Below are 11,718 nucleotides of genomic sequence, written 5' to 3'. Positions count from 1 at the left end.
TAGAATTGATTTTACTGTCTGTTTCAAAGTACAATAAAAGCTCATTGTTTTCTGTGTGTACTTGACCCGGAAGTCCATGACCACATAACTTACTGAAAAATGATTTTACGAATACGAATTTTATAGATAAAATAATTTTATAGGGTGTAGATACAATAGATTATGGAAGAATAACGTTACATATCGATAGTAAAATATCAAAATCCACGATTTTGTATTATATATGGGATTGATCGATCGTGATCGAGGTGTTAATTTCCAAGATCGATTGGCTTTAAGGAAGAAGTGTATTTGATACATTATGTTCCAGTGCGAACCAAGCCAATCTTGCAAGTTCAATTTTGGCTACTAAGCAGACAAAATGAAATTCTTTGGTTAGACTTTCAACATACTTTTTGGATTCTTTGTAGAGATCAGAAACTCGTACTTCCACAACGTCACGTGAGCACTCAGATGCCGATTCAATTGAGAAAGTGTGAAAGGTCAAAGTTATACTCTTTCCTTCTTCTACCTGAAATTAAAGATAATATTGATTTAGATATATTTAAGTTGTATTAACATTATAATGTATCACATGACATGAAAACAGTGGTACTTATTAATAGAGTGAATTGGCGAGCAGACGTAATTGGGTATTTAGAGCCACAATAAACCATTGAGGGTGCTAATTTCACACGGGAAAATTAGGTTGTTTGCTAATGTTTATGTTGTAAGCTAATCAATTCAGAAAGTGTTGTTATTTTTTCTCCCAAAAATGTAGCAACACCAAATAAACAGAACAAACAATAGAGTATACCCTTGGCTTATTTCACCTGAAATGTTTCAGTGAATCTTCTGATAGGTGTATTGATACATATACACATTTTGTCCTACTTACGTGTATATGCCATAAACACTTAATGTTATCATCGTAGTTAGAAGGGAAGTTTGGTGAGGTTATTATTCCTGATTCAGCATTTAAACTGTATCTGCAATCTATAAATAAATTTAAAACACAAATTGTGGTATTTAAATCATTATAAACTGGAAGCATTTGTTGTTCCTTTTTTTGTTGCAAAACGCTTTATAGATATAAGCTGAAAAAAAAATCAACGTTCTCGTTTCCCAGTGCGCTGTGTTACAGTTGGGGACGTTAAAATAATTTAATATGAAACTATTTTAACAACTAAAAAAAAAAAATTAGATATGGAAATTATAAACAAAGCATATTATTATTTATTTATTTGCGTGACGTACATATTGTTGTATTGTGACATCTTATAATGTGTAAAGAAGTGACTTGATTACAAGGTAAAATCAAACATGACGTACTGTATAAAGTGTGCTATTTACACTCAGTTAGTAGGCCCATCATTGGCACTAGATTTTAGGCCTACCTGCTAAAGTTTCTGCCGGTTTATGTCGATTACATTTCTCGTCGAATTCATTTTCGTCAACTTGAAAGCAAAAACACTGGCAATTAATGCCAAGGAAACCAGCACCACAGTCTATTTCCGGGCATTTGTCTACAGAGAGAAAATGTGATTAATCATACATAAGTTGTTGTTAATGTGATTGGAACAACATTCGTGCTGTATTTCCTCAAATGGTTAGGCATATAACACATACGCAATGTAGGCACCGATTATCGTTTTCGGTCGTTTTGGTTTAGCCAAAAATATATTTGATATATGGACGACCTGCGTAGACTTTAGATGGAAAATATCAACATGCCAAACAAATACCATGTTTTGTTTTCTACAGAACAATTAGAAAACGTTTACAGGAAGAAAAAAGTAAGTTCAGTTGTTCTGCAGGCGTTTGACAAGTGAATTTTCCAGGTACACAGCAACCAATAATTGTCCAACTTTGGTTCATTTTTAGTGAATTTGGTAAGTCAGCTAAGTAGTAGACTAGAGCTTATTCTAACGTGAACAATTCTCGAATAGGCCTACAAAATTGATTAAATTTACTCACGTGTCAACTCTCGCGTGATTATTACACCACAATAGTTTGGTTGTTTCAAGCTTAATTATGGAAATCTATAACTGCAACAGGTGTGTAAATTACTCTACAATGTAATAATGATTGTTCTTAATTGGCAATCTTACCACTACAACCATAAACATCATTCAACGTCATTATATCGGTATAAGTCAAGTTGTCTCCTCCCCCGATGTCGTATTGTAACAAAGGATCTATTGTCTTCATCGATGGCTCGTCGTCGTTAATACTATAACTCTACAAGAAAATAATTTAATTTTAATAATATTCCACATTTAAAGCTACAAATTGTTACCAGATCAACAAAAGTAAACATTATAATTTTCAAAATCGGTGGAGGAGCAGAAAAATAGTAGAAAAATAGATTTAAAAAAAATTTGGAATCATAATTTCATATTAATCTTCTATAAAGACATTTTATATAGATAGATAGATAGATATCAGTAAAGCGTTTAATAAATTCTTGTATACCGCACTCTAATAAAATTTGATAGAAAAATGTGAACAAGTTTTTATAATTTCAAATTCTTTTATAGCTAAAGAAATTGTATGCAAGGTACAGTATATTATATATCAGTAAAATATTCTCTTAAAATATTGTATAATATTGTAAGAGTGTTTGTTGTATGGCAAAATAAAAACTAATAATATATACATATGCAGTAACATCAGGTTGACCGTTAGCCAGCTTAAATCCTTTTGGTCTCAATATTGTTTGTCTCAGTAAATGTTTTAAAGAAAATCTCCGTAATTTCTTTCTTTATTGGTTATATCTTTATAAGATTTTTTTTTCAAATTTCTTAAATTGTATGATTCAAATGTTATATTTCTCATTTCTTTACCATAACAGTTTATCTTTTTAATTAATTTAATTAAGAGTGTTAAATTGATCGAAATGGAGAACTTGACCACTTCCTTTCAGCTATAAAGAAACCAGAGGAAATGTCAGTTCCGCTCGATTTCGCTCGATTTGTTAGCTACTTTTATGGAATTGAATTGACTGTATCTTTGATGTGAAGACGGAATATAAAATATATCCTGCCCATTCAAATTGGTTATCTCAGGGGGAAATTAAATGTTTAGAACGTGTCACATATTCAGCTGGCCTGGACGTTAATGCGTCGTAAACTGGAAAATGACATACAGACCGGTTAGGTCAAACCTGGTACATATGCGAGAAATTGCATCCTTGTAAGTATTTTTAGGCTGTCAATTGACAGTTTCCCCTGTTTGTTGTATATTAATATGCCTGCGTTTAAATTGGATTGTAGTTAGTCTGTGTAGAAGAAGTCATTTTCACTCCACTATCATGATGTTAACGTGTTATATTAGTCTTGAGAGAATTGTGTGGACCGTATACTGAGTCAATATATATAATAGCGGTTAAATTAATACTTCACAATAGTGTGAATGTTTACGTGCAAATAATACTAATTAAAATAAACATCAATTTGACCGTTTTCATGCAAACAAAAAGAAATTTAAGATGAGGCATAGCTTACGTTCCTGCCATAATGCATAACAGAATCGAAATCATATGGGTAATCCGTGATTGTGTTTGTCTTTTCAAAGTTACTTGCTGAACTTTCTTCAATGCTAAGCCAGTTTATCTTGATGTAGTCGTCACGATCTGATCGTGAATTTTCGTGGTGAAAACCCAGGGAGTGCAGTAGTTCGTGAAGGACAACACCTGGCTAAAAAATAAATGTTTCAGATGGTTAATCTTTATTTTTAAAACCCTTACTTTGTTCACTTTTTTCATATAATCTAGGTGTTATATTATATTACTACTAATTCCATGTATGTTTACACTATCAAACTAGTTTGACAGAAAGTGTGATGTGCCCCAATAATATGTTAGTGATATGACGGGCACATTGCATTTTGATTGTGTAGACAAAGCTTTAGGGGTCTCCGGTTACTTACTGTGTAACATCCATTATCTAATGACAACGATTGTCTGCCGCCATTAAGCTTTCCAACATGAGACCAGCATCTACAAAGATAATAAATATAAAAAAAAGAAAATTGAAGGCAGTAATTTGAAGCTGTTACAACCTGTAATTCAGGTTCTTTACATTCAAAAGTTATAGGCCTACTGCCAAAAAGTAAACAAACAAAAAATGGGGAAATAAGAGAAAAAAAACAGAATATAGGCCTACTGTATATTGTTTTAAACTCAACTTCTCTTAAGAAATCAAATCAATGTTGAAAGTTGACCAACTCGTTGTAATCAACATTAGCTTTTGTGTGCACACGTATTGTCTTTGTGCAAGTAGCCACATACATAGCAACACACATATTACAACTACGGTGGCCCAAAAGTACCAATATTAATATTATATAATTTAAGTCCCGTACCCTTCTCCTTTGTAGATGTATATGTAACTATCATGGCCAAGTGTTTCAGATATAGACTCGTTATGTTTGACAAATTGAATACAGGTCAAAGACTCAATCGTCTGCATTCCTTCAAATACAATAGCCTTTTCATTCTCCTCTGAAAACAACATATAGAAGATTATAATTTGTATGTGTAATATTTATTGCACATCGTTTCGTTATGCGTGATATATTTATAGAATGACGTAATGCATAATGGTATAAATACGTAGCAAGTTACCCATTGTCCATTGCTGTGTAGCTTATATGCACTTGTAACCATCGTTTTTTTGTAAATAAAATCTAAACCAAACTTAATGTCGTAACTTTGTACTCGTATTGAGATTCAAGGAACTACATTTAGTGGGCCTTAAAAGGTCTTTATATTTTATTTTATTCAATAAAAAACCAACAGCGATAATTACCGCCACTAACAGGTTTGATTCAAACAAAGCTAGGACTGTTTAAAGCACCTTGGTTGGTCCTAACATTTCAATAGATAAATAGTAAATTAGATTTAAAGGGTTCCAAATACCAGTAACTAGATTATTTTTCTGTTCGAGGATCGGTGGAGTTTAGCAATTTGGTTAATGTTTATCTGGAGGAAATTTTCATTAAAGAAATATCGCGTAGGCCTAAAATTAAAAACGTTCTAGACTACAAGTACGACTAAACAAACGTTAAGGTTAGTCGTTTGTGGTTATTTATGCTATGTCATCCAGACGTCCTTTTTATGTAGAAATATATGCCTACATGACGCAAACGAGTTTAGCAATGCAACAGTTCAGATCCATCTCTCATCGACTTAAGTACGGCTTTACTTTGTGTCCTAAATTTGAACCAAACTATTACTTCAGTCATTTATAATTTTAACGATAATATTTCGGAGTTGAAATGCAGTGATGCGTGTATAGGATGTAAATTATAAAGAGGAATAATATTAGTTAGTTAACATAGTTAGCTGCGAATATAATCATTGTTGTAAATTGAGTGTTAGCCTGGTTGGTTCGAAATCGGCTGACAATATGCCAACAAATTCAATTAATATTAATTAAAAAAATTGTAGCATTTTTGTAAACATTTGCCGAATAGCTACGTATTACAATTCATGAAAACATCACTTTGCAAATCTTCCTTGCCAGGTTTACTTGGAATTTTACCAAATATAGGTGTCAACTGATACCGCTGGGTGATATACTACTACAGGAATGTTAACAACATTGCTGTGAACGCACTAAACATCAACGATAGGCGAATGTTTTGCCCGGATAAAGCTAATTCAATCAAAATGGCAGTCCCCAATGTAAGCTATAATTGACTTCTTTAATTACGCAATAATTACTTGAAACAAACAAGTTACAGTCGAAGAAAATTATATATAAAATGGAACTATGCAGACCTAGGAATGTAGAATGCAGTGTTCCCGGATGCATCTTCTTCAAACATGCGCTACAAAACTACTAACTATTTCTTAAATTTTTTAAGGATATTAAAAAGCTTAGAATGCATTATAATAACAGAATTAAGTCCTACCTAGTGCTTCGCTTATTTCGTACGGAATTACACCATCAGGCCAGAGTAGTGCTAAATCCGTTACCGCTTTACGTTTGTTTCTTTTCCCGCTAATTTGGATCAGTTCCTCCAAACGTGATTTTTGGTCTGTCGTCAGGAACATATCCCCTTGGTAAGCGCCAATTAAGGAGTTCTTCCATAAAACTGAAAGCGCTTGTCTATTTACATAGTTTGCCTTTATAATCTGTATTTTCGCCGTTCCATTTGACTTTTTAGTGTTGTTCATTGGTTTACTGTCGTTCTCTAGTTTAGTGTCGTTCACTAGTTTAGTGTCGTTCACTAGTTTAGTGTCGTTCACTAGTTTAGTGTCGTTCACTAGATCAGTTTCGTTCACTAGTTTAGTGTCGTTCATTAGTTCAATGTCGTTCACCAGTTTAGTTTCGTATACCAGTTTAGTGTCGTTCACCAGATTAGTGTCATTCACTAGTTCAGTGTCGTTCACTAGTTCAGTGTATTTCACCAGTTTAGTGTCGTTCACTAGTTTAGTGTCGTTCACCAGATTAGTGTCATTCACTAGTTCAGTTTCGTTCACTAGTTCAGTGTCTTTCACCAGTTTAGTGTCGTTCACTAGTTTAGTGTCGTTCACTAGTTCAGTGTCATTCACTAGTTCAGTGTCGTTCACTAGTTTAGTGTCGTTCACTAGTTCAGTGCCGTTTACCAGTTTAGTATCGTTTCCATACTGGTTTCCTTCTATTTGTGTAATATTATTGTTGACATCAACCTGAAAAACGAACGGATTTTCAATATAAAATAAATGGTAGTAATATATCTATTTATAATCACTGTATCTAGGATGCAGGAAGAATAACATGTAATAAACTAGCTATAAAAGAAAAAAATATTTTCAACCCAAAAAAACAATTTTATATAGGCCTAGGCTGTTACAAGATTTGTTCTTAAAAAATTCTAAAATCAGGCAGACCTGAGAACAAACAATTGGTTTAAATAGCAGAGTATGCTGTCAGTGACATGGTTTTAGTATAACAAAGTGAGTTTTGCCTAAAGTCATGTTCACAACATACATTATAAACTAAAGAATAGGGCCTGTCATCATTGCTGAGTGTGTAACATATAACAACAAGTAGACCATTTTCATAAAGTGGTACACGTACACACATAATATCCATACATCATGATGTGCAGAGGAACCACGCGATTCTTTCGCAGTTGTCACTAGATACATGTTCATTGACCATCGCAAGTCATTGAGATACAAGTATGCTATCTCTCCCACCAGAAATCTGCGTCAGCGCGTGTGAACGATGAATACTCTATTCTACATTCTGAGTGACATTCTTTCAAAACTTACACGGCAGCAAGTCTCATAACAGTACAAGCCAAATAAAAATAATACAATACAAGTACAAGGAATCACGCAATTTGAATTCATTTTGAGACATGAACAGTTCAAATTGCCGAAATGATGTTCTGGCGAAAACTAAAATTGCCGAACTGATGTTCTGGCGAAAACTAACACTACTACTAAAGTTTGATAATAATCACATTTTTTGCACTTACATTTTCAGCAAAATCTCCAATTATAAGGTTGAGAAATAATATAGGAATCATAATTATTGATAAAATAGGCTGACATGAATATAATCTCCTCATAATGTCTATTGATCCGGTATCAATGACACCTCAAACCGTCTGATGTCCGCTGACTACCGCCAATGTAGAATAATCAATGCAATCAAATGTATTTATTAATTAGACTGAATTTAATGAATTATGGCAATCTTCAATCAAAATGTGACATGCCGAAAAAGAAGGTCATTTTTTCAAATGTTATGATAATTTAGTGACCTAAAGAAAAGCTCGATGTGTCCATCGTGTTGGGTTTCAATATTATGAAATTCATTACATCATCCTCAAGAATTCATTAGATTAATTAAAATAAAGTTTAGTTGGTAAAAAAATGCTATGCATAATCTGTGAATCAGTTAATGACGGCACTTGTGTATTTCTTGACCAATAAAGACGCAATATGTATCGGCCGATTGCAAATGTTTTTAGAATTGTTTTCGATGAGTAACTGTACATGTAGGCCTAATTACGTCATAGTTTGGCTAAACATGTGGATTATCTGATATGTTTAAATAAGACACCATTTGTATGCAGAGCAATTCCTTCCTAATCATGTTATTGAAAATGGTATTAATGGCACCCATGATTATTTAAAAATACACAACCGGTGGTATTTGACGGGATACAGCTTGTGAATAAAGAATATCAGTTCACATTGACTGCCTGTGAATGACACTTTTTTAAGAACCAACACCGCAAAGTCCTATGAGTGATCTACCCAGTCTCCGATTTGTTATATTTTACGACATACAACACAACTATCTATTCTTATTTCTAAATTATGATACTCTGATACGCTTTATAAGCGTGCGTACTCTTGTTTCGTCTTCCAAATGCCTCTCTACGCATGCGTATAAGCTGACGCTTTCGATTCGCGCAAACAAATTCGCCTCCTAATGGAAAATCGTGTGACGTGTCAGTGACTGCAATAGCTTTGAAAACCCTTTAATTATTTCACTCATTACAAAGAAAACGTTGTAGTAATAATAATTATGGGTAACAGATGTGTTCCGTTAAATTTAATTATACAATATTTAAATATTTACAATTATCGTCATTTTTACAACACATCTTGTATTGTAAATCGAACTGATGGTGTCGCAGCCAAAGATCTCCAGAACTCAGCAGCCTGTTGGTATAACCAATTTCCTCACACGTTTATTATTATTAAATTATTTTAGAGTCTGGACCGCAATAAAGTATTTTAACTTTGCATATTGCATGTAGGCCTATTATATGTATATTATTATAGTTCGGGAGTTTCTGTAGACGAAATATACTCTTTATTTAGATAATAATTTTTCTCTCTACATTAATTTATAATAATACATGTTAGTGCAGTTTACTATTTACCAGATAACAATGATGGCAACAAAACATATAGTACTACAAAGAAAGCATTGTTATCATGGGCTAGGAGAAAGACATGAAAAATGACGAATAATTAAATCAGACTTTGATTGAATAGGTTATTTTGTTGTTTTAATAAAATTAATCCCTTCCGTTAAAAGAAATAAAAAATAACGTTTTCTCATATAAAATGACAAAATAAATGCTAAAATTCAACCAAAAACGCATTGTCTAGCATCATATTTTTTGCTTTATTTTACAGGTTTTTCAGTAAATAAATTTTTTTTTTCAATTTTTTTTTAAAGTGGATAAGTATTATGTGACAATAAATTTTTTTTCAGGGGACAATAAATCTAATTTAAGTAAACGTAATGTAAAAATAACTTGTCGATCAATACAGTTTACCGCGTACCATAGGCCTATATCATCGGCAATTCGTATTTGCTATGTCACATATGGCAAACATAGAACTTCAATATGTCATTATTAAGTCGGTAGCAATTAAAGTTTGAATAACAGAAACAAAAATAAAATAGTATAAATTTAAGCCACATGTCTTAACGTTGATAGGTTGAAAAGTGGATGGTACACATTAGCCTAGTTTGGATACAAGAGTTGAGGACGGGATCAACAACGGAAAATTTAACTCATCACTCTATCCCGTATAATAAAGAATGATTTATTTTGTATATAAAAAATCAAATAGTTTTGAAAATAAAATAAAATGACGTGGCAATTAAACTCATGGAAAAATACCTTTGAAGCTTTTCTCGCGTGAAACAATTTTAGATTGTTTTTTCCCATGTACACATTTTTACAAGACGTATGTTCTCAAAATGCACTAAGTTATACGTATTCGTTAAAACATATTTTTGTAAAGTATTTACTACGCCTAGACTACTATCTAACTGACTGTCAATAGTCAGTTAGTTATTATCTAGTGAAAGCTGCATAATCGGGAAAAACATTTCATTATTAAAGATAACAATTAGAACTATCATCATAAAGTCAATAGAATATGATAATTATGTTAATCTTCATTTTGACATAATTGTGTTATATTATTGAATACAACATCATGATTATCCCTAGCTATATTCCAGTCTATGAGTAACGTACTATTCCCTAACAAGCATATACGGAGTAATATTTGTCTAGTCCAAGGCTGGAACGTCAAGTTATGATTGATCTGAGGAAACGTGTTCTCTCTATAATTCTATAATAAATTTTTAATGATTTGCCATCAAACTATACGATTGATTTATGTTTCCTTATATATATAGCATGGATCGGGACCATATGTCCATGTTTATAGACATAATTATTATTAGAATGACATGGTTAGCCGATTCCCGGTAATACAATGTGACATCACATGTGATCACATTACATCTGTATCATAGACCAAACCATAACTTGCCATAATACACCACATATATGTGACGCTGTTTACTTAATTTGCTTATAAAATGGTATTTGGCGTTTATACAGTAAACAGAATCGGGTGACCTGGTTGGTCTGAAAATATTAATATGACGTCATACTGTAGAATTATTATTTTCATTTCGTACACAAACAGAATTACAACAATCCTACAAATATTAATTGACCTTTTATAATTGATACGATAGCAATTAACGAATAAAGGTGGAAAACGACCTGAATCTCCATCGATTGCGTTGAATTGCCTTCCCAAATTTCCTACTCTTTAATCTCTACCAATACAGGAATTAGTCTAAGCTAATTCTTCTATGATCCATCAAAGTACTTTACTTAAGCCTGTTTCCCACAAGAACGTTTACAAGCGCCAGTTTGGATGATCCACCACGTCGTGATTAAGCTTGGTTCCCACTAGTGACGCAACGCAAGGAAATAGACGCAACGCATGAATTGACCAATGAAAAGCGACAGATCGAATAACCCATCGCATGTGATGGTCAGATCACTTGCGTTACGTTTGCGTCCTTACCTTTCGTCTCTAGTGGGAACCAGGCATTAGTCAACCAACTTACGTTGCGCTTACGTCATTGTGTCCATGTGGGAACCAGGCGTCACTGCGAATTTACAGGAGGTTGTGGTGGAGGCCACGTCGAAGCGTATTTTGATAAAGTTAAAATAATGTCGTTACGCTTGCGTCCTTACCTTTCGTCTCTAGTGGGAACCAGGCATTAGTCAACCAACTTACGTTGCGCTTACGTCATTGTGTCCATGTGGGAACCAGGCGTCACTGCGAATTTACAGGAGGTTGTGGTGGAGGCCGCGTCGAAGCGTATTTTAATAAAGTTAAAAATAATGTAACCATGTAGCCTATAGGCCAAACTATTAACATTTTGATTTACATTTATTGATAACCAGCTTTTCTGAATTTGACTCAATATACAATATGTTAAAGTTTGTTCCCATTTAGACGCTCATTGAAACGACGTAAAGCTTTGTTCCCACAAGAGACGCAACGCAAGCAACCACAAGCGACAGTTCAGATGATCCATCGCTTGTGATTGGTCAAATGGAGAACGCCTTTTCGTTTGTCTCTAGTAAGTAATATTTACGTAATAAATAATATTTACAAAAAAGAAAAACAATATAAAATATGAATGAAAATAAATACATAGAATAATATAAACATTAAACTTGAGAAATGGAAAGCAGTGGATAACTCTTTAAGCCCAAAAGGCTTGTTTCCAAATGGGTCTCTAGTGAGAACCGAGCATTAGACGCAACGCACGAACTTAAGCGCGTCGCAAGTACTGACGAATCGCGACGACACTTATTTGCGTTGTGATTATAACGTAATCTGTGTAGCATTGATTATAATTTAATATAAATTTTGTCATTACTCCTTGC

Source organism: Antedon mediterranea, chromosome 3 (assembly GCF_964355755.1).
Source record: "Antedon mediterranea chromosome 3, ecAntMedi1.1, whole genome shotgun sequence".
Classification (NCBI taxonomy): Eukaryota; Metazoa; Echinodermata; class Crinoidea; order Comatulida; family Antedonidae; genus Antedon; species Antedon mediterranea.
This window is presented reverse-complemented; position numbering follows the sequence as displayed.